The sequence below is a fragment of the Phodopus roborovskii genome, unplaced genomic scaffold (genome assembly GCF_943737965.1).
Source record: "Phodopus roborovskii unplaced genomic scaffold, PHOROB, whole genome shotgun sequence".
In the NCBI taxonomy this organism is placed as follows: domain Eukaryota; kingdom Metazoa; phylum Chordata; class Mammalia; order Rodentia; family Cricetidae; genus Phodopus; species Phodopus roborovskii.
The window spans coordinates 3,253,061-3,278,673 of NW_026126423.1; positions in this window are offsets into that span (position 1 = coordinate 3,253,061).

Below are 25,613 nucleotides of genomic sequence, written 5' to 3' on the forward strand. Positions count from 1 at the left end.
TGCAGAATGAATTCCAGGACAGATAAAAATTACACAGAGAAACCCTGTCTCAAAAAATAAAAAGTAATATAAACAGAGTAAATAAAGCCACATAAAGATAAAAAGTTCAGAAAAAATCGGGTTACTGTATGGTATTATATTGTCTTTGCATTGTTTAACTGCTGAGGAAACAACAATTGTTAAAACAAATGCTGCTGGATTAATTCAATTTATATATTTTAAAAATGCTTTGACTCAAAAATTTAAGTCTAAGGACAAGTTACTGGGGAAAAGGATTTCTATTTTTGTTTCCACAGAAAATAAAAAGCTGTGGATTCCTTCCAGACTAATGTGGTTTGATCAAGCCAGGTCCCCTGAAACAGAGTCGCTGGTGATCCAACATTCAACATTCAAAGCAGCCTTGCAGACTACAACCAGGAAGGATTTCTGCATCCTCTTAGGATCCCCCATGACAGCGCCCCCTGTCAACAGGAAGTAGTTCGAAAAGAATGACGCCCAAATTCCCAAATATTGTTTGTAAATGTTTGTTTTCATTTAAATGGGCTTGGTTATAAATGGTTAATGATCACAACCAATATTCTTTTTAAAGGTAAAAAGGGGATTATGGTATAGATATGAATACTTTGTTTTGGAATGGATTTTCATTTATTGATACAATTTAAAGTCAATTTTGTGATATGTATATTTCTCCTTTTGTTTAGGTATTGTTTTTATATTGCTCATTTAGAAATGTAATGTATAATTCAATACCAATTATAGATAGTACCTATGGTAGTCAGATATTATAGTTAAGTTAGTTAAGATTTCTAGATATACAGACATGTATTTGATATGGATAGGCATTCTTCAAACCTTTCAAAGACCTACAGAATATGGCATTTAAAATGGTTTAGGGTTTTTCTTGACAGTGAGACATAATTGCTCCTGGCAACACCACCTGCGACAGAAAGGAAGATGGACATTGAAGAAACTCGTTATGGAGTTTACTTCCAATATGGCAAGACTAGCCATTTGGACAAGATACTGCACTTATCTGGACTGTTTGACTTTGTGCTATATAAACTGGACATGTAGGACCCACAAAAAGTGATTGCTGATTCAAGATGGACATTTCTATAGAGTTCCTGCTTCAAGGAAGAGTCTGCCAGACAGTCTGCAGGACACAGAGGAAAATGACTGACAAACTGCCAATACAAAAAGACAGTTTAAAGTTTCCTGCTTTGCTAAAGAGTCTGCCAGACACATTATCGCCTATGAGCTGAAGATGGAAGATTACAAAAGAACTTCGGGTGACCAGGCAGTGAGTTGTCTCTGTCATTTCTAGAGTTTATATACTATCCTTCTGTGGTCTTTGAAGGAGTTGAAGACAAATAGTTATGGTTATAGTTTTTCTTAGTTAGGTTTAAAGATAAGTTACATATAGGTCTTTAGACTCACAAAGATGGGATAGATGATAAAATAGTTTCTTTTTATCTTGCTAAATGTTAATAGACTAAATATTGTTAACCGTGATTCTTATTTTATAACTGTTGTGTGATATATTTTGCTATTTTAAGGTTAAAACCCTTCTTTTTCATTTTAGACAGAAAAGAGGAGATGATGGGAGATGCCATTCTGTAAATGTTTGTCATATTGGTTAATGAATAAAGCACTGTTGGCCAATAGGAAAGCAAGATAGGCGGGACTAAGAGACAAGGAGGAAACAGGAAGTAGAAAGGAGGAGTCAGGATGGAGAGCCTGGAGAGAACAGAACTGCCATTCTTCTGCTCTCGGTAAGACCACGTGGAAATACATAGAAATGGGTTAATAATTAAGACAGAGCTAGCCGATAAGAAACAAGTAACCGGGCCAACAGAATTATATCTAATACAGAGTCTCAGTGTGTTATTTGGGGCTGGCGCGGCAGCAGGACAAGACTGGCGGCAGAGAGGAAAAAACTTGTACTCCTTACAAGGGACAGACATCATTTATTTACAGAACGTTTGCCCCTACTATGACTTTCTTCTCTCCAGTGTTCTTCTAAACATCTGTCAACTTTGCCCTAAAATTCCTCCCAAAAAGGTATCGAATTTTCTATTTCAGTTTTATCTTTTCTCCACCATCACACAATCGCATGTTTTGTGTGAAAGGGTCAGGGAGATAAATAACCTTCCATATGTATGCTTCTCACTTAACTTCCAGGTTTCCCCAAAATCCGCATACTTTCCAGTGTGGCTCTGCCACTGCCACATATTTTGCTCCAAGTTGCAGCAGTTGCCCATGGAAAGTCAGGTTTTCAGGAAACCACTGGAACAAATGTAGAAACTTTCCCTTGTATGGTTTAAGTCTTTTGCCGGCAATTCCGCATTACCTAAATACGTTACCTTATTTAAGTAAAGGATCTATTGAATCCTTTAGCACTTTGCATCTTCATTAGATTCTCTGGCGGAATCTGGATCCATTAATTTTTTTTTTCTCTTAGTTAACAGTCATAACCTTGCTCCTTTAGATGTTTCATAGTTTGCCATGACAGGAAGATGTCTAAAAACAGTACTGATAGGGAACATATTCCCAGGCAAGGGCATGGCTCTCCTGCTGCCAGAGTCCTAACATAAGGTCTGAGTTGGTTTAAGCTACTTCTAAGCTGGGGCCAACATCACTACTGCTTCAGTAGTAGTGACTTCAGTATCTCTTCTTGCATCAAGGACCTGGAGAGGAGGATCACAAGTTGTTAGTAGACCTCTAAGTCTCAGCACTTGTAAGACAGCTTTATAAGTCTCCCTATAGCCTCTAATTCACAGATGGCTGCCATTTCTCACACTTTCACTACCTCACAGCCCTGTCACCAGTTATTGTTCCTCTGGGGATTACTTTTGTGCACTAGGCCTCCTCCTCTGCTGTCCTTGCCACTCTCTGGTCCATCTTTCCTCCCCTCCTCCCCTCTAGGTGCTTCTTCTCATGATAAACTGTGGACAGCAGTTTATGTGTTGTTGTTGAAGGTTTAATGGCCTCCAAGGAATTTCAAGTCTCCCTATAATTCCTCTGCTCACTAGATAAGTAACATTTTACTAGGTGTTACCTGCCTTCAAGAGGTTTCTCTTATCCTCTGACCTGGGTCATGTGATCACTTGAGGAACTCTATAAAAACCAAGGAATTTGTTTCATCTCTCTCATCCTCCAAGTCCTAAAAGCACCCCCCTTTGCTCATCCCATGAAGATCCTGCACTGGAAGGTGCAGACTTACATGATTATGGCTTTTCTAGAAGCTTCTCCTTCACACCAGGCTACATGTGTTGGCATTAAATATTGCTACCAGAGTGGTTGGGTTTTCCTTTCCCTCCCTTGAATAGGAGTCATGAGTTCTCTCCTGAGAAAGATTTGTAATTTTAGACATCTTTTAGAATGTAATGACTTCAGTGCTTTTGCTCAGTTATTTAAAAAAAAAAAGAAAGAAAGAAAGAAAGAAAACCAAACAGAAAGCCAAATGGCTTATTTTGTCCTATGTGCTCTCTTTGTTAGAGTATAAATATTAGTATCATGTGATAACTGTAAGGAGTCCATCCACACTTCCTGTCTACCCTAGTATCGTTATTTTCCTTCTCAGGTCTTGAGGTTGGAGAGTAAACTATTACAACTATTATTCTCTCTTCCTAGTCAGATATATTAGGTACTAGTCTTAAGTTATGCCTTCACCTAGGACTAGATATGTATAGGTCGTTTTGTTCTTGATTTTCCTTTTCTTAGAGCACACTTGTTATTCACTGTTTTGTATATAGTTTTGTATAAAGCCTAAATCTTTTCTTAAGACTAAAAGGGGAATTGTAGTGGGATATTCACTTTGTCTCCTTCTGTGGCACTGACCACGCCCATTGGGGATGGAGCCAGAGGCAAAAGTGACCTGTGGAACTAGGTCTGAGGAGGAGCTGGGGAATAGTCTCTTGCAAGCCCATGGGGACAGGAGGACTTCCAGAGGCATTCTTGGGAGCAGGAACCTGCTGGTGTTCACTTGTCTATGTTGTGAGTTATTTCTCCGTGAATAACCATCTGTTCAGCCTAATTGTTTATCCTGATCCTTATTAAACCACAATATCATCACCCTAAAACTGGTTTGAGACTGTTTTGCTTGAGACAACTCATGACTAGCTAGCTGTAATGGTGTACTTTCTTATTACACCCTGGCCAGAGTTTCAAATAGAACTATAGTCAAGCATTTTCTGTCACACAGTGACTAGTTACATATGTCACAGCCAGTTCTGTTGGGAAATTTGGTTGCTAAAAGTTTTCTTCCTACAGGATCCCATGGAGCAATCATCATCCCATTTCAGCAGGAAGTAACCTCAAGGTAAGGATGCCCCCTTTCCCTACTCTTGGAATTTGGGGATAATATTCATCTTCTTTGGGTTGGTTTTAGTTACTTAGGGTTGGGTATGGAAGGTGATGCTTAGACTCGGGTTTATCTTTTAAACAGGAATAGGGTATGGTTGGGAAATATATGGTTGTAGTGAGGTAGTCCTTCTGTAGCACTGACATTGGGGGGTGGAGCGATGGGCAGAGGTGACCTGAGGAAGGAGGTTGGAGGGGGCCAGGAAGGCGCTCTCTCTTTTTCTGGTGTGACTCGGACAGGAGAGGATCGGGTTGAATTTCCTGGTGTTCATCTGTCTAGGTTGTAAGTTATTTCTCCCTGAATAAACATCTATTCGGCCTATTTGTTTATCCTGATCCTTATTTACCTCAATATCTGGTGTCAGAAGCGGGATTTACCTGGGTTTTGCCCCCAGGCGGCAGAAGCCGCCCCCCTCCCCCACATTCCCCAACGGGCAGGGTTTAACCAGGTGGACTCACCACAGCTTTGGGACATTTGCCTCTTCCTTACTGCAAAGGAGATCTTTGCCGCTAAAGCAGACCTGAGAAGGCACTTACCACTTAACATTTTTTGCCCATTTCCGCACGGGACTTTGCATTCGCGCAGAGCCTCTGGGCGGCACCCGCCCGGCGGCACCGGCCCGGCTTGCACGCGTTTCGTCTTGTGTTACAAGTAACTCCAAAAGTCCCCTTTTAACAAAATTCTGCTTGCCATAGTTTGTTAAGAACTTTTTACAGGAACCGGGATCAGAGGAGCCTCAGCGGCTAGGCGCTATTTGATGACACACCTCCAGTCGTAGCTACCACAAGCTGAGATATACAACTAAAAGCATCAAAGTTCCAGGACAGCAGAATTACACCTAAGGTAATTGTAACATCCTTTGCAATTTAAGCTGACATAAAATCTGAGATAAATTGTTCCATAACTATGGCAGATAATTTTACTATGCAGAACTTTAGGAATTATTTTACTTCATATGTAGAAGGGATTTTAGCAGAAGAAACTTATGACTGGACCAATATATACTTTTATTTTGTAATAGCAATGGGTTTCATCATTAACATGATATTCTTAAAGAAATGGTTTGAGATTACAGCAAACAATAAGGAACTTGTACAAACCATGGGAGACTTAGTGACAAAGATTCGAAACATTGAAAATGATGGAATTCAACACATAGAGACAAAGATTCGAAACATTGAAAATGATAGAATTCAAAGCATAGAAAATATAGAAAGAAAGGTTCAGAATATTGAAGATGGCGTTGGCGAGCTGAAAGGTATAATTTGTTTAATGTCAGATACCTCAATAACCAGAAAAGAAACAATGCAATGCATTAACAAACTAGCAGAAACAGCCCACTCCTGGTCGGAGGAAGCTACTAATAAGTTTAAAAAACTGGAACATCAGATAGAAAGACTAGCTGACAGAATCTCTTCCATGTCTGAGGATAATGGCAAGCTAGCAGATAGAACATTGTTTCTGGAAGGCAGTTTACATGCCATTCAGATAATATCTAAGGATGATAAGATTAAAAACATGGAATCATTTGTAGTTGGAGAAAGTAAGAAACTGACTGATGCAATGAAGTCTCTAGAAAGTTATTTGATTCAAGAAGTTCAGACACTCAAAGAAACAATGGTGAATAGATTTCAGGCTTTAGAAGACCTTCAGTCTGATACATCAGAAGAAGAACTACAGGTAACAGGGCATGAAAAAGGTTTAAAATTTTCCACACCATTTAGGGTCAGGGGAGCTTTCCCTGTATCTATTCATGAAAAGCCAGCAACGAAGAAACATCCAAAAGGTGTTGTTGCATATCAGTGGGAACCAATACGTATGAAAGATTTAAAAGGTATAAAGGAAGCAGTAGTCTCTTATGGCATGCACTCACCTTATGTGAAGCAATTAGTAGAATCATGGGCATGGAATAACAAGGTAACCCCTAAGGATTGGGATCAATTAATATCAGCTGTCCTTGAAAGCGCCTCTCAAATAGAATGGAGGGCTTTATGGAGAGAGGAAGCAAAAGCTCTTGAACTTCAGGGCTTAAAGAAAGGTTATAAAGCTCCCCAAGATAAAATTCTTGGTGAGGGTCTCTATGCTGACCCAGAAACCCAAGCTGCCTATGATGAACACATCTTGTCTCTATGCAGTACAGCAGCTTTGAATGCTTGGGATAAGGTTCATGAATTAGGAGAGAGGATAGAACCCTATACTAAGATAAAGCAAGGACCTAGAGAACGTTTTAGTATCTTTCTAGAAAGATTATCTAGGGCAGTACAATTAGAGATAGCAGACATAGATGCTAGGCGAATACTCATAGAATCTTTAGCTTATGCGAATGCAAATCCTCAATGCAAACAGGTGCTTTGGCCTTTAAAAATGCGATCAGCACCCTTGGATGAATGGGTCCTATATACAGGCAACATTGAGTATAATGACAATAAGACTGAAGCATGGATAGGAGAAGCCATATCTAAAGGTCAGAGAAGATATCAAGATAACAGAGTTCCTTACTATGGTGACTTAGAAGCTTGGGTAGGAGAAGCCATCCCCAAAGGTTTGAAGAGATATCAACATGTCAGATGTTATAACTGTGGTAAGATAGGACATCTAAAAAGAAATTGTAGGCAAAGCTTCCCTAGAAATAACACCCCCAGGAATGAATCAAACAGAAGGCCTCGGCCTCCTGGGTTATGTAGAAGGTGTGGCAAAGGCAGACACTGGACAAATGAGTGTAGATCGACCAGAGACAAGCAAGGAAACCCTTTACCATCGGGAAACTCCTTGGGGGGCCTCTCGAAGGCCCCCACGTCACAGGTGGTTCGAACATTCCCAGTCACAGTGGAAGACAATCTCCCACAGGACAATTAGAAAATTCTGTGCCTATTATAAAAACTCATACTGCTCTGGATGACGAATTAGTGACGGAAGTTGAATCAAACATGACAGAAGGAAATGAAAAGCGTATATTTTGGCAAGCTGCTATAAATAGTCATAGGCCTAGATTGATAGTTAAGATGAATAATAGACTGTTTGAGGGTCTGCTGGACACAGGAGCTGATGTAACTATCATATCTAATAAATCTTGGCCTCAAAGATGGCCCCTGCATGAGGTAAATGTTCAATTCTTAGGGATTGGAACCCTGGCTCAGGTAAAACAAAGCACGAGATGGATTGACTGTATAGGACCAGAAGGACAGAGAGGGAGGTTGAGACCATATGTGGCCGATGTAGTGATAAATTTATGGGGTCGTGATCTATTACAGCAATGGAATACACAGATTAACATTCCTCCTGTATTAGATAGGAACCATAGACGACCTCATGATTATGGAAAGAATAATGTTAAGTACTATACAAGACAGAGACCAAATATCCAGGCAGTACAAAAACAAAATACAAATGCTGAACAAACAGAGGAACCAAAAGCCCTACCTTTAAAATGGCTAACAGAGGAACCTGTCTGGGTAGGACAATGGCCTATGACCTCTGAGAAGTTAGAAGCTTTAGAAAGCCTGGTTCAGGAACAGCTAAATGCTGGACATATTGAGGAATCAACCAGCCCTTGGAATTCTCCTGTATTTGTGATCAAAAAGAAATCTGGTAAATGCAGAATGCTTACAGACCTGAGAGCCATCAATAAAGTTATCCAGCCAATGGGCTCTCTACAGCCTGGAATGCCCTTGCCTTCTTTGATACCCAAAGAATGGCCTATTATAGTTATTGATTTAAAGGATTGCTTCTTCACTATACCTTTACAAGAACAAGACAAAGAGAAATTTGCCTTCACGGTACCTAATTATAATAATTCTCAACCGGTGAAGAGATATCAATGGAAGGTTTTGCCACAGGGAATGCTAAATAGCCCCACCCTGTGCCAATATTTCGTACAAAAACCGTTAGAAATAATTCGTAAACAGTTTCCACAATCCATAATCTATCATTACATGGATGATATATTGTTAGCTGACTCTAAAGGAGAAATATTAGAAAAAATGTTTGAGAAAGTAAAGGAAGTTTTACCTCGCTGGGGATTACAAATTGCACCTGAAAAGATACAAAAAGGAGAGTCTATCAACTACTTAGGATATAAAATAGGTCTACAGAAAATTAGACCACAAAAAGTACAGATCAGAAGAGATCGCTACCAGACTCTTAATGATCTTCAAAAATTACTAGGAGAGATTTCTCAACTGCAAACCATAATTGGAGTAGAAGGGCATGATTTGAAAAACTTGAAAATGGCCCTAAAAGGAGATAAGGACTTGAATAGTCCACGAATACTATCAGCTGAAGCTGAGAAGGAATTAGAATGGGTAGAAAAGAGGATACTAGAAGCACATGTGGACCGTGTGGATCCAAACCTAGACTGTATTCTGGTTATATTACCATCTAGAGAATATCCTTCAGGGATTTTGATGCAGAGAGAAGATATCATATTAGAATGGATATTCCTACCACATAAACAGAATAAAAAACTGAAAACATATATAGAAAAGATCTCTGACTTGATTATAAAAGGTAAAAGACTTCGTCAGCTAATAGGAAGGGACCCAGCAGAAATTATAGTACCTTTAACTAATGAGGAAATTTCTTCCTTATGGAAAGATAACGAATATTGGCAGAGAGCTTGCAGTAACTTTTTGGGAACAATTAGCAACAACTATCCCAAAACTGAGAGAATCAAATTCATAAAGAAAACGGTTTGGATTCTTCCACGCATTGTAAGAAAAACACCTATTTCTGGAGTTCATACATTCTACACTGATGCAAATAAATCAGGTAAGGCAGGATATAAATCAGGAAATATTAGCAAAGTGGTTCAAAGCCCTTACAATTCTGTACAAAAGGCAGAATTGTATGCCATTCTCATGGTACTTATGGATTTTAAAGAACCCCTCAATATAGTTACTGACTCTCAATACGCAGAGAGAGTCGTTTTACACATTGAGACTGCAGAATTTATTCCTGACAATACAGAATTAACTTCATTGTTTATACAGTTACAAGATACTATCAGAAAGAGGACTCATCCTATATATATAACACACATCAGATCCCATACGGGTCTGCCAGGTCCTCTAGCACAAGACAATGATGAAATTGATCGTTTATTGATAGGAAGTGTGCTAGAAGCCTCAGAGTTTCATAAGAAACACCACGTGAACAGTAAAGGTTTAAAAAAGGATTTTTCTATCACTTGGGAACAAGCCAAGGAAATAGTAAGGAAATGTCCTACTTGCTCATTTGGTTATAACCAAACTCCTTTACCACCAGGCAGTAACCCTAAAGGTATAAATAGGAATGAAATATGGCAAATGGATGTGTTTCATTTTGCAGAATTTGGAAAATTAAAATATGTACATCACACTATAGATACATTTTCAGGGTTTCAGTGGGCTACTGCTCTGAGCTCTGAAAAGGCTGATTCTGTTATAACGCACCTTTTAGAGGTAATGGCCATTATGGGCATACCTGCACAAATAAAAACTGACAATGCTCTAGCATATGTCTCCAGCAAATTGAAAGAGTTTTTTGAGTATTACAAGATAAAGCACATAACTGGTATACCACACAATCCTACAGGACAAGCAGTGGTTGAGAGATCCAATCGTACTTTAAAAGAAATGGTCCATAAACAGGCAGGAGGAACCAAAACACCCAAACACAGATTACATAATGCTTTATTAACATTAAACTTTCTTAATGCTGATGAAAAAGGAAAAACAGCTGCAGAAAGACACTGGACAATAGAAAAAACTTCTAAACTAAATCAGCCAGTGTATTTCAAGGATGTACTGACCTCAGAATGGAAAGCAGGATATGTGTTACGTTGGGGTAGGGGTTTTGCATTTGTATCTACAGGAGAAGAAAAACTATGGATACCATCTAAGTTAATCAAGATCCGAGTTGAACAAGAGAAACATCTTAATGAAGAGAAATGACAAGTCATCCAACAAACTAGGTCCTATGAGGTGTGCGGAGGTCTCTCAAAGGTAGGGGAAGTGTTCTGTTCTTGTTTTTACAGGAAAACAGAGAAAACCTATCATCAAACAGCCAAAAGACACTGAACATGTAGGTGCCTACAGAAGAGAAGACAGCTCTTCAGAAACAATCACTTAAGGAAGCAGAATCTGATATATGGTAAAAAAAAAAAATATTTAATTGTAGTAAACTATTTCTATATAGAAATCTATTTCTCTCTACTATCTAGTATTCCTGAAGTCCCAAATTTTGTAAACCAATGCTGGCTTTGGAGTTGGATTTGGCTTTCCTTCTCTAAATTCAAGCATGTTGTTAAGATTAAATTCATGGTTTCTGCCTTAAATCAAGAAGCCAATCGGTGTAAGGCAGAAGAAAACAAAATCTGGGGACTCATATCTTATGCAATTTTCTCTAATTTTCTCATGTACTTTTAATGCTTATTGTGGTGTTTCCCTAATGCATACCTTAAAACTTGAAAATTTTACTTTAATATTGATGTGCAACTTTTCCACAAGGAATAATGATTCCTAACAGCAGTCTTTGAACTTTCCGGAAAGAAGATGGGGCCCCACATCATCATTTCCACTTGACTCAACCTGATGCATCGGAACTACAAACATCACCCTAAAACTGGTTTGAGACTGTTTTGCTAGAGACAACTCATGACTAGCTAGCTGTAATGGTGCACCTTTTTATTACACCCTGGCCAGTTTCAAATAGAACTACAGTCAAGAATTTTCTGCCACACAGTGACTAACTACATATGTCACAGCCAGTTCTGTTGAGAAATTTGGTTGCTAAAAATTTTCTTCCTACAGGATCCATTGGAGCAATCATCGTCCCATTTCAGCAGGAAGTAATCTTAATATGACTACGCCCCCTTTCCCTACCCTTGGAATTTTGGGATAATAGTCATCGTCTTTGGGTTGGTTTTAGTTATTTGGGATTGGGTGATGCTTACACTCGGGTTTATCTTTTAGACAGGAATAGGGAATGGTGGGTAAAGGTATGGTTTAGATGGGATATAAGTAGATTAGCCTATTTCCTTGAGAATTTGAGTATGAATGAGATAGTATTTTACAGCTTACATTGTTATGTATTCCTATGTGGTAAGCTATGTAAAATTAAGTTTATATTTTGTTATATTGTGTTAAATGTTTCCACTTATAATATTTATGCACATTATTTTTTACCATATTCTATGTATGTATACTTTTCCTGTATTCAAGACATTTTGTATATTGATACAATTTGGGATATTTATCTTGCTGCCCTTTATAGTTCTACCTCTTGTCTTGACACTTATACTCTACCTCTATTTTAGGGATTTACATGTAGGTATATGTAAATAGTTATATTGTTTAAGTATTTGTTCCTGCTTTACTCAGGAAAGTTTTAATCAGTCTTTTAGCTAAGTTCCCGAGTATTACAGATTATCTTCACTCACATTTCCTGTACCTATGAGATTAGTCAGATATAGATGCTTAATCTTCAATCACTTCATAGACATGCAGAACATGGCATTTAAATGTTTTAATATTAGTACTCCATTGACATGAGACACTGTTGCTCCTGACAGCACCGTGCACTTTCCCGAAAATATGTTGGACACTGATGTTGCTCCTGCTGGAGTTCAATCTCGCCTCAGCTAATGGCCTGTTGGGCATAGAATTGCCCCCACCTTGACCACTGATTTGGACATGCAGTCCTATGTGCTTGCAGGAGACAAATATAGAAGACTGCTTGACCTTGCCAAGTCAGGGTAAGACAGCCATTCTATTTCCCTGCTGTTGTTGTGGTCTGTCAAGTTCTCTTGGCCTTAGCCAAATCTGGGTGTACCAACGTCACTGTGAGACCTAGGGTGACTGTTCAGGTGGCTTGCTGTTTCTGTCCTTGCTGCACCTTTTGGAAGTTGTCCATCCGCATTTCCTGTCTACTCTAGTATTGTTAATTTCCTTCTCAGGTCTTGATGAGGTTGAAGATTAAACTATCACAACTATTATTCTCTCTTCCTAGTTAGATATATTAGGTACTAGACTTACGTTTTCCAGCTTAGGACAACTCTATTGTAAACTCCATTATGCCCTCACCCTAGGACTAGATATGTAGGTCATTTTGTTCTCGATTTTCCTTTTCTTAGAGCACACTTGTTATTCACTGTTTTGTATATAGTTTTGTATTAAGCCTAAATCTTTTCTTTAGACTAAAAGGGGAATTGTAGTGAGGTAGTCCTTCTGTAGCACTGACCACGCCCATTGGGGGGTGGAACGATGGGCGGAGGTGACCTGAGGAAGGAGGTTGGAGGGGGCCAGGAAGGCGCTCTCTCTTTTTCTGGTGTGACTCGGACAGGAGAGGATCGGGTTGAATTTCCTGGTGTTCATCTGTCTAGGTTGTAAGTTATTTCTCCCTGAATAAACATCTATTCGGCCTATTTGTTTATCCTGATCCTTATTTACCGCAATATATGGTTTAGGAGGGATATAGTTAGATTAGCCTATCTTCTTGTGAATTATTGAGTAAGAGTGAGATAATAGTATTATGCAGCTTACATTGTTATATATTCTTATTTGTGGTAAGCTATGTAAAATTAAGTTTATATTCTCTTCCCGGAAGAATTGTATATTATATTTTGTTATATTGTGTGAAATCTTTCCACTTATGATGTTTTATGCACATTATTCTTACTATATTCTATGTATGTATACTTTTCTTGTATTCAAGACATTTTGTATATTGATACATTTGGGGATATTTATCATGATACCCTTTATAGTTCTAGTTCTTGTCTAGACATTTCTACTCTACCTCTATTTTAGAGCACACTTGTTATTCACTGTTTTGTATATAGTTTTGTATAAAGCCTAAATCTTTTCTTTAGACTAAAAGGGGAATTGTAGTGGGATATTCACTTTGTCTCCTTCTGTGGCACTGACCACGCCCATTGGGGGTGGAGCCAGAGGCACGAGTTAGTCTCAACACTAAGAATAGCCAAAGCTCTACAGTTACTTAATTTTTATACTGTTTTGAGGATTTCTTATATGAGTACTGGATTTAGATCATTCCATTCCATTCCCCAGTCCTCCAACTCCTCCTCTGTCATCTTCAAATCCATTACTTATACTTCTGTAATTACTACCATTATACACACGCGCACACACACACACATACACACACACACACACACACACACACTTCTGAGTTCTTTTTTTTTTTTTGCTCATATTAGAGGGCTTATTCCTATGAAACACTGATTTGCCCTCTCTCAGCATCCATTGATTGCTTGTACCTCTTCTTCTAGGGGTGATGCCCTGTAAACTTTCCCTCAACCACACTGGTTTGTCAAATGGTCAAAGCCCTATTCGAAATATAAGTATTGGCTTATTTATTAAAGCATACTAAATTAGAAATAAGTTTGGGGAAAATTGCTAGAACTTTGGGTGATATTTTTGTTATATAAGTATACATATGTATCTATATTTTGTGCTTTCTATAACTAACCAGTACGATAAATGCTCTTGGAAACCAAAAACCTAAGGGCATTTAAAAACAAATAGTGTGGAATATACAAACTTAGAGTGTATCTCAAAGCATGTCAGAAGTCCTTTATTAGGGTCGATCCTCACAGTATAGTGAAATAAGCAAGGATGTGCTAACATGGAGAGTGGTGTTGGCCTTGGATCCTAGAATATTTCCTACTGGATTTAAGAAGCATTAGTACACTGGACTGGTAGCTGGAGGTACTGAAATATTTCTTTTCATTGTCATTTTTATATGCTAATAGGTAGGAAGACTTGGATTAGGGGATGTGGTTAGTGGTATAACACTCAATGATATTTTTGGGGGGGTCTGATACAGATAATGCCTCAAACAAAGCAAAGAAATTCATTGTGAATGGTAAGAAGTGGCTTCTGAGACTGAAATGAATTGTGAGAACTGGGAATCAAAGATTGTGTTCCTCAAATTTCAAATGATCTGCTATTCAAGGGCAAAACATTCATCACATTTGATTTTATAAACTTTTACTAAGATTTGTGACTCTCACTTAGCATGCACAGTTACATTTTTTGCTAGTGAATTAAGTACTTTATAAATTTTAGAAGTTAATTGTTAGCAATTGATTTTTATCTCTCCAGGTTTTAGGATTTATTAAATATTTACTGAGACATATTTCTCAAATGACTTCTAAATCTATCATTTTGGTATTCTGGGAGTTTAACTAAATCTTAATGAAATAGCATTTGGAGAAACGGTATCATCTTAAATTGTGATTTTAAAAAATACTATAAGTAGGGAACAACTAACAAAAACAAAATGATTTTACCTTTTTAACACAAAATAAAAATGGCTGGAGAGATGGCTTGGTCGGTAAAATGCTTGCAGGACAAGTGTGAGGATCCGAGTTCAGGCCCCCTGAACCCATACATTGAGTCCTGGAGAGACAGAGACACGAGAATCCAGGGAGTTCCCTGGGCAGCCACACTGGCTGAGTTGATGAGCTCAGCTTTCAGCCTGAGAGCCTGTTTCATAAAAGAAGGTAAAAAGTAGTTGAAGAGGACATCCAGGTCAACCACAGGCCTCCACAAAACCATGCATACGCCATACGTATGTGCAAAACAAACATGTAGGCACAAACACATACCATACCAAAAATGGGAAATTACATTTATGTCATGTGTTGCTTATTTCTATGAATAATTTTGTTGTTCATCCTCAGATACAGGAGAATAATAAGTATTCTAAAATGACTGAAAATGTCGAACTTTAGTTTTTGGATATGGAATGTTATAATTGTTTGCTTCTAAGGTTGGAAGTAACATTGTGATTGGACACTGAATTTAATTCAAGTTCAGAGTGTCTCAATGATGCCCAAATCTAATGCAATGGACTTCCTGCCCATGACCTCTTCAAAGACGTACACAAGCCAATACTGATGTGTTTGTCACTACCCAACTTGTGCAGTTAGCAGGACACTGGGAAGATGCTATCCCCTCTTCTGTTTCCTAAATGCCAGTGCAGGATCTGAGACTTAAGTATCATGCAAAAGAAACAAACATCATTTTTCTGCTTTCTGTCTGTGAGTTTAACCTCCAGGGAAGTGCTGTGTTTAGATTATAGCATTCCCCTTTAAAGACATAGACAGAATGCCAAGAGTTCAGAGGAGAGCCACAAAGATGACAAAGGTTTCAGGAAATAAGACCTATGTGCGAAGGTGAGGGCAAGTGGACATGTTCTATCTGGATAAAAGAAGACTAGGGGGAAACATTACTGTCTAAAGAGTCATTAAAGTCTGTTATCAAGAGAAGAGGGACCAATTCTCATTAGTCAATGAGGACAGTACAAGAAGTAGCGGGTTTTGATTCCAGAAGGAAAGATTTAGGTTAAATATAAGGATAACTTGATAACAATATGAATAGTTGGGAATGGCACTGGGTGTCAGGGGAGTCTGCAGGAGCACCATCACTGGAGAGATTCCAGATGAATCCCCACATCCATCGATCACGAATGACTCAGTAATAATGAAATCAATCCCGCTGTGATTCACAGGAATAGATTAGTGTGCCAGCATAGGTCCTTCCAACCCAAATGATTATATGATTAAGATACCAGCACCTGAGGGGAATCGATCTGTGCATGGGGGAGGGGAGAGAAATTCTTTATAAGCCACAGCTGTAAATCTGAAAATAAAGCAATCCAGGATGTTTAGCTGAGGGAAAGGCTGAGTCTGCTCAGGAGCTATGAAGGGAGGGAGAATTGAATGGCACACCCCTTATTCTAAAATATGCAGCTGACCATTGTCATGCCTTCAATTTAAAAATGGGTGCCTATGGCATTACTGATTTCCCTGCTTAGTAGTCAGCTCAAATTTATCATAATAATATTTAAGTTTATCAATAAAAATTAGGACTTAGATTTTTCTCATGGTGTGAAAAATAAAGACAGACAGACAGAGAGAGAGAGAGAGAGAGAGAGAGAGAGAGAGAGAGAGAGAGAAATTATTTTTAGACAGTTAATCTTTCCAGGTTAGAGTTCAGGTCTTTTTTTAAATGATATGTTTAAGTGATACGTTGACTACATCTATACCTATGGGTTTTACTTGATGAGCATGAGACTAATTAAAATACAAAAGCCACGTGATTCAATAGAGTGTGGATCAAAATTACCAATTCGGTTTTTTAATCTTAAAATTGATTTCTACATCTGTGATGCCCAGAGTGATTTTCAGCATTATCCAAAGCATGCTGCCTCTGAGCTCTGTGTCTGCTCACACCGACCTTATCAGCACACTGTAATAGCTGTTCCGAAGCTTTGAGAAGGCAGTATTTAATGTTTTAGTTCTCCTTTCTCCCTGCCGCTCTTCCAGTTTTCCTTTAAGACAGAAAATGTGTATTGCTTTCCCCATGACTAAGCTGCATTATTACGAACACCCCTAATGTCCGGGGGTACACTGGCAGCACCCGGATTATCCCTCCACTATCATGGCGATGATGCATGACGGTTGGAAAAGTCTCCCTTTGGAAGAAGCAAAGTACGAGGGCTAGAGTTATAATAAGGAGCCTCGCACAAGCCCACACATGCACAGTGGTGGGCATTTCTCCCTAAGCAAAACTTCCAAGTGTATTGTGCAAACTGAAAGTCTACATGAGAAGAAGAAGCCTGGACAGATGATGTTTTTCTGCTTAGAGACCTTTTATGTCTCCCCAAACATTAAAAACTAATGGATTCCTGAATTTAAAGCCTTCCTAAGCTTCTCATTTCCATTTCCTTGCTTTATTATCTGGCCCATCTGTTGTATGCATTTGTTTCATCCTCAAACTCCAGGTGTCATTCTCCTGGACTGTCGGATGATCTTGATTTTGCAGCTTTCATTCTCTTTCAGCTCTAACTCACTTTTTATACTTGGCTAGACTAATCCCAGGAAATGCTGCATTACCCATGTTACGCTCCCAGTCAGGGAGGTTTTACTTTCCTCTGTGGCCTCTTTAACACAGGTTACTTCCCTAGCATGGTGTCCAAAGCCATCAACTGTTTATTCCTCCCTTTCCAGCTATAAAGGGTTACTGCTTCCGTATCTGTGCTCTGTTTTCCAAGAAGGACTCTAGTCTTTCAAGAGACACTTTGGACTTTTGAAATATTTGCTCCTTGGTATGAGATGCAAAGTAAATAACAGGCACGCTTGATTTCAAGGTCCATGTGTGTTTATGTTCGATAGCTATGGCTGAAAATGAGGGGAACATTCATTCTCTCTCTCTCTCTCTCTCTCTCTCTCTCTCTCTCTCTCTCTCTCTCTCTCTCTCAATTTCTTCATTAGAAAAACAGGGACAGCAATGCCATTTCAGACAATTATTGTGAAGATGTGAAGAATGAATGAGAAAACATAAATGAGCACAGTTCAGAGCCAGGCAAATCAGCTGCCATTATATTGTCTTGATGTTACTATTTAAATACACTCTGATGGTTAAGTCCCACCTACTGTGTTTGGCTCTCCTTCTCACCACATTTCAGCTGAGTCTTCCTTCTAATAGATTATAGGATTTTTATATTTCATCAGTTATAGCATAATATTTTTATATCTTATATAGGAAAGATCATTCTTTAAGGTAGAAATTGTATCTTTATCCATATTTCAAACCAACATGATCAGAATTCAATATATGTTTTAATCAGTTGATATTGTTATATGTTTTCTTTTCTTGACTAGTGCCTAAAAAGGTCTTGTATTTGCTTGGAATAATACCTAACTATGAGGAACTAAAAGTTTCTAATACATTTTGGTGCAATTAATCTTAATAAAGTTACCCTAACCGCTAGTCCTGTGGTAGGGTATATTTCTACCATTACTTAACTATTATAACTTTTTTTTCTATTTATTCTGACACAAGGCCTCATTATATAAACCTTGGCCATCCTCAAAATTGCTATGACAACCATACTGGCCTTGAACCCTCATTCCTGTTTGCCTTCTAAATGCTTGGATTACAAGAATGTGCTATCATACCTGGTTTTAATATTCTCCCATTTCTTCCCTTGCTCTCTCTGTGTGTGAGTGTGTCTCTGTGTGTGTGCATATGTGTATATAGATGTGCTCACTTGTGCATCATGAACATGTGAAACTAGAGGCAAACAGATGTGCAGTGTCTTCTCTATCACTCTGTATGCTATCTTTTTTTTTTTTTTCTTTCGAAACTAGGTCTCTCACTGAATGAGGAGCTTGTCATTTCACTATACATGCTGGCTAAGTCAGCCCTGTTGCCTGTCTCCAACAACTCAGCACTGAGATTACAAGCATGCAGTTCTGTAGGTGTTAGGGATCCAAACTCAAGTCTACATGCTTGCACAGAAAGAACTTTACCAACTTAATTGAGTCCCCAGGCAGCCCTAACATATTCTTTAATAGATTTTAAAAAAAAATTATCCAAAGTTTAAAGTCAATTTTTGCACCCCAATTTAAGTAAGTACATTTCTCTAAGCTTCTGTTCACTTAGTATTGTTTTTACCCTCTCCTCCAAATTAGTTAAGCTTGTCATCATCTCAGGAAGCCTGAGGTTTCTACTATCAATCTTCTTTTTATGATACCAAGTATCTCTTCAATTTTACATACTGAAAGTGTGCTTCCAAGGCTTCTTCCAATAGTTTATATAAAACGACCTGAAGACAACACAATATGCTGAACACCTAAATGTCCTATTACATCTCAAGCTCAACACTGACTTCAAAAGTGGTAAAATGAAAATGGGGTGGTGTAAAAAAGAAATCATTGTTTGATTAAAATCGATGCATTAATAGGACAGTGTTTTTGCTTTTAAAGTCACTGTTGACTCTAGGGATCATTAAACTATAAATGCCCTTTTCTCTCCTGGGTACTGATAACTCCATGTGGCCACTGTATATAATACCTCCATCTACTCTACTTCTCCCTGTCACTATCTCCTCTCTTCAAGTGCAGTAGCTTCCCTGACCTCATAATGTCTGGCGAGCCTTTCTCATGCATGCACATTCATTTTCCCATGCCCTGACTGCTCTGCCCCTTTCTGAATTTAGATGTATATCCTCTACTTTTACACTAAATACTCTGTTCTTAAGAAAATCCTGGTCTAACTTACATTACAAATCCCCAAGGATAAGTCTAGATTAGTCTTCATGGTCAAAATCATCCTTTTTAAATTTATGGCATGTATAGAAATTTAATAAAAATTGTTACTTCATACACAGGTGCTTAAGATACATTTTCCTCCTAATCTCAAGAACTAAGGAGAGTGCTAACGCCACTCACCTCTGTATCTCCAAGGTCTGATATATGGAAGGCTTTCAGTAATCAGGTCTCCAGTGAGTCTGAAGAATTTCACTGAACTGGTTATTTCCCAGGAGCAGGAAAACCATTTCATATCTGAATCACCATCTAATTTAAATATATATTAATTTCTTTAATTATTAAATTAATGTATAATTTAATAAGTGATATATAAATAAGTGTGTGTCTGTTTTGGAAGGTGGAGGGTGGGTGAACTTGTCTTGGGATAAATACTTTTTGCAAAGACTACTTAAAAATCTTACTGAGACTATGCTGAAATAAATAAGACAAATGGAAAGAAAATGTAACTGATGAAATCACGCAAAACAAAATAAAACAATAGTTTGATTGTATAAATTCAAAATAGAGAATAATCCATTACTAAATTCATCCTAAACATTCTCTAAGCAATTAATGTAACTTTGAATGAAGAAGTGTAATAAAAACGTATTTTTTTTTCTGTTTATTTCTGTTAATGATGCTCTGGCTGGGACTTTTCACTGGCTGGCCTTATCTAACTTTTCAGCCACTTTAAGTTGTAGTTTTGGTGCTTATAGCTTCTGTCAGTACCATAATATATGTCTGCTATAAAAATGCTCTCCTGATCTACAGAAGTAAACCTAACCACAGTCCCTTCTGTGTTAGTGAGGCTGGTGTCAGGGGAAGGTGCAACAGACAGATAACCAATGTGGCCTAGGTATTTTTGCGTTCTTTATGAGAACAAATGACAAAATATTTTTGAGTATTTTTAGTGTGATATCAACCTTTTACATTAAAAAAAGAATATGTTTGTAAGACAGCCAATAACTATGCCATTCAGTCTATTTAGACTACAATTGTAATGCGTATTTTCTCCCCCCTCCCCCTAACCCCCACCAGTCTGGTCCCACCACTGAGCCAGTCCCAATTAACACACAGAGACACTGTATTAGATATAATTCTGTTGGCCACTTACTAGTTTCTTATTGGCTAGCTCTGTCTTAAATATTAACCCATTTCTATTAATCTAAGTGTTTCCACATGGTCTCATCTTACTGGAGAGAGGGGCTGGCATTCTCTCTCCGTCCTCCATCTTCAATCTCCTCCCTACTACTTCCTCTCTCCTCCTAGTCTCCTAGTCCTGCCTGTCTTGCTTTCCTATTGGCCAACAGTGCTTTATTCATTAACCAATAAGAAAAACATATTTACAGAATGACATCTCCCATCATACAATTCTGCCTGGACTTTGTTGTTAGCCTTTCTGGTACCCTCACAGAGACACATAGACAGACACTCTTTCTCCTAAATACTCACAAAATGGGAGCTAACCCATTTTAGAGATGATGAGGACTCCGACTGTGACCTACTTTCTCGATTACTTTTTACATCAGCTGTCTAACACAGCTGGTCATGAGAACATGGTCTGGAACAGTGAATTTTCTGTCCCTTCCTTTATAAGTTTCTTGGCATTGGGTCACAGACTGAACAAGATGATCTGCCTGCACTTTTCAGCACAGCACTTTGCCCTTATTAAGGCAGAGCATTTAGCAGGGATCTATGCTTCTGCCATGGATTCTGGCTTTCCACCCTTGACTTCAAGAGCTCAGAGTTCTCTCTTTTCCTTACACCCATTATTTGAAAATCTATATTTAATTTATTGTTCAAGCCACTTGACACTCTACTTTTACACACACACACTCCTTTTTAGCTTCCCTGATTTCACTAGGTTCCTTCATCACAGAGATTGGATGTTCAGTGTACCTTGGTGATTCCTCTAATTCCATCCCTGCCTCTACTGGACTCACACCCAACACTGCTCACCATGTATTTCTTTCTGTTCCTCATTCCTTGTCTTCTTTGCTCTTCTTCCATATACACTGAAGGGTACTTTTTGTTTCCTGCAGAACCTCATATGTAAACAACATGGAAGAAAAGTAATCCGAAAGTGTACAGGTATGTATTTGTTAAAATAAAACCATCACACTGAATAAAATTGCTCAACCTTAGATTATTTCTTCAATACCGTTTTTGAAACATACCATTTGTTACTAAGAGACAGAATTGGAATAATTGCCTCTTCCCATAAGCTTCTCAAGGATTTCAAAGGTCAGAAGAGTATTTTCATTTTAACAATGCTATGTTACCTCATTTATGTTATTCAATGCAATATATATATATATATATATATATATATATATCTTATATTGTTCTTTTGCTACAATTATTGCCTAAGAAACACAAACATGAGGCTCAGTGCCCACATGGAGTTTATTGTAGTTGTAGCAAAAGAGCAACAGCTTAAATATTTTGATTTAATAAGAATTCCACAGTGGCCCAATGAGTTAACAAGATGAGAGCTCACCACAGGTCATAACCTGTAACAAGCAATCTCTTAGTTAGTGTGGTTTTGTCATGAGTGCCAAGTGAAGGATTTCTACCTCCTGGTGGTCATGGGGGTGATGATTTTGCTTTTTTTAAATTAAGGAAATCATCACACAATGTTGAAATAGAAATTTACTAGATTGTCAAACATGGTTGTTTGATTTGTCTTCAGAAACAATAATCCTGAAACCACTTTGCAGTGAAAAATGTAAATGAGATCCACTTTTGGTGGCATTATATATTAATAATTAAAATAGACTTATTCATCCTAAGATTTATTGCCAAATTCTTAATGTGTATTATTGATAAATCCATAGTGTTGTTTACAAACTATAATTCTTGAGTGGGAATCAGAGATGACCTAAGGAATATTGAGGTCAAAATAATTTAAGTAAGATCATTGCAAGTCATATTATTCTAACTGTACTTCAGTTTTATTTCCTTATTTGGTTTGTTTGCTTTTGCATTCCTGAGTCCATGCATCCTGCTTACTTATTTTTAAACCTTACATTGTCCCTTGTTGCTTAACATTTCTTGAAAATTTTGGTCATTGACAAAGAGATTTCTTTCCTCAAAGTCTATACTCAGAATGAGTGAGAACACTAACTAAAATGACTTTAGCTCATGTAAAGCCTATCAAGTCCAGTAAAATACATAGTCCAGATTTTAAAAAATTATTTTATCATTTCCTAAATTTCCAAGTTACTAAAAGGTATATCCTTAAGGCTGACAAATATCAGGTATTAATTGTTAGACAAATGCTTCTTCATTCAAACTTATCCCTTCATAGTGCTTGCCTGAAAATGCTCTAAGTATACAGACACAAGTTAAAAGTTTCTTGTTCTAGAAAATCCAAAGAAATTATTCTTGTAATGGTTAACTATTTTCACTATGACTACTCCAAATTTATTAATGAGACAGATATGTAAATAACATTGCATATTTTAAATGTTCAGCATGAGATGCATAAGGGGAAACCTGTTTGCCTTCAACACTGACTCTAAATGCCAAATAGATAAATCAATATTTTTCCTGAAGCACATTCCATTCCACAGAATGATTTTTATCAAATATCAGTGAGAAGATCATAGTGTAAATGCACACGTATGTGCTGCAGAGGATCACAGTGTGAATTCATGTGTGTGTGCTACAGTCATAGTATGAATACCTGTGTGTGTGCTACAAAGGATCACAGTGTGAATTCATGTGTGTGTGCTACAGTCATAGTATGAATACCTGTGTGTGTGCTACAGAGGATCACAGTGTGAATTCATGTGTGTGTGCTACAGTCATAGTGTGAATACCTGTGTGTGTGCTGCAGAGAATCACTGTGTGAATTCGTGTGTGTGTGCTACAGATTCATAGTGTGACTACATGTGTGTGTGTTACAGAGGATCAGAGTGTGAATTTAAGCATGTGTGTTGCAGAGGGATCTGGGAGTGGAGACCTTCCATGCTCTTTCCTCTTATGAAGCCTGGCTCAATTTCTTTTGGAGAAATACCTCCTAGGAGAAACACCTGTCCCTGGAAGCTCACATTGAGAAGCTTAGAAGCTCACCAATGAGTTCTTTTCTAAAGGGAGAGGTCACCAAAAAACAAGGTGGGCATCGGAAAAAGCCATACTTACCTTTTGCTGGAATTGGATAGAGCTAAAAGTCCACATCAGAGCCTGAGTCTCTCATTAATCACATGAAGAAATATTCCCTTACAAATAATAATGCAAATGAAAAATAAAATTGACTTTAAAAGTTTCTAGCGTTTTCTTTTAAATTTTCACTTAATTTGATTCCAGAAAGTTAGTCTGACTCATAAATTACAATGAGATTAGGCTTTGCCCCTCTGAGGAGTGGATGAGGGGTGGGATGGGGGAAGGTGGGGTAAGAAAAGGGGAGGAAGGGGAGAATGGGGTTGGTATGTAAAATGAAAAGAAATTTTTAAAAACCCTTCTATTGGAAAAAAAAAAGTAGAATAGAGCTGGGCAGTGGTGGCACAAGCCTTTAATCCCAGCACTTGGGAGGCAGAGGCAGGCAGATCTCCGTGAGTTTGAGACTAGCCTGGTCTACAAGAGCTAGTTCCAGGACAGCCACCAAAGCCACAGAGAAACCTTGTCTTGAAAACAAACAAACAAACAAACAAACAAACAAACAAAAAACGGAATAGGCATTCACTAGTATAAGGACTTATTCACCAATTTTTTTGAGGAATATGGAATATGTAAACTTTTTCAGAAAAAAAAATCAGAATTTCAATCTTCTCAAGGTCCCCCGATAAAGTCAGGGTGCTGAGCCCTGGAGTAAACAGTTGTGGTTGGTAAATTAAAACCTTTTCCCCAAACACTTTTCTATGCGATGAATATTTCTTTTAGCAATTGATAAAGTTAACAAATTAAATAAATGCCAAGAGATGTAAGAGAAACAGAATAAAAAAATAAAACATTTAATAAAATTTACAAATATAAATAATGCCTTTATTAATATACAAATGTATGTAGTAACTAATATATATTATTGGGTCACAGAACACAATTACTGGTTGGAAAATAAAAGTCATACAGAGTATGCCAGCATACGTCAATGAAATTAAAAGTAGAAATCAATGCAAGAAAAATGGCTGGAAAGTCCTTATGTTTTGGGAAAGTCAATATCATACACCTACATAATACATAGGACAAGGATTAAATTTCATGGTAACTAAAATATCTGAGATAAAAGAAAATAAAAGCAAGCCTCAAATTTGTAATAGAGCAAATGCAGTCATGAGAGAAGAGGCGAGTGCTTAATTTATATGTAAGAAAAGAAGGATGAGAGGGGGCTCTCACACACTGCTAGAAGAATGTGAACAACTACAGCCCAGCCACTATGGATAACACAATGGGATTTCTCAAAACTGGAAACTACCACGTGATCGAGCAGTTGCACTACTGCAAAGGAAATGAATATCAAACAACACTCAACTTCTTGCTCAGTACAGCATTAGTCTGATCCACCAAGAAGTCAACTACCAGATGACTGATTAAATAAGGTTTTGATATGAACACACAATAGAATATTATTCAGTCATTAAAAAATAAGATGCTTTTATTTTTTAGTAGCATACATAGATTTGGAGAACGTTTTGCTAAATAAGGTAAGCCAGGGACAGATATAATATAGCTGTTGGGAAATGTAAGTACTTGTCCCTTACAGCTTTCTTCCTCCCCACCCAGCTGTAGAACTTCCATGCAAACAAGGCTGAGCAAACAATGTTGTTTTCAACTTTCCCTGTGCACAGTTCAGGTGTGCCTTGACCACAGGTGTGGGTAGTGCATGGCTAACTCCTATGCTTAGCCTATCCCCTGGCTTGGGTATATAAGCCCATTACTCTCTGTAATAAACAGTGGTGGCAGCAGCTTCTTCTTAACTTCTCATGGTAGGTAGTCTGTTAAGTGTTTCAATCCTGACACCCTCCGCCAAGCTCGGTACCCAGGCCATGCAGGCATGGCATATAGTGTATTCTTTTTGCTTACTTGTGGAAACCTCACATTAATTTAATACAAGCAAGTAGAATGCTGGTCACTAGAACTAAGAAATGCAGGGCGAGGGTAGGATAATGAAGGAAGGAAAGACTTTACAAAACATCTACCAAAAGGCAA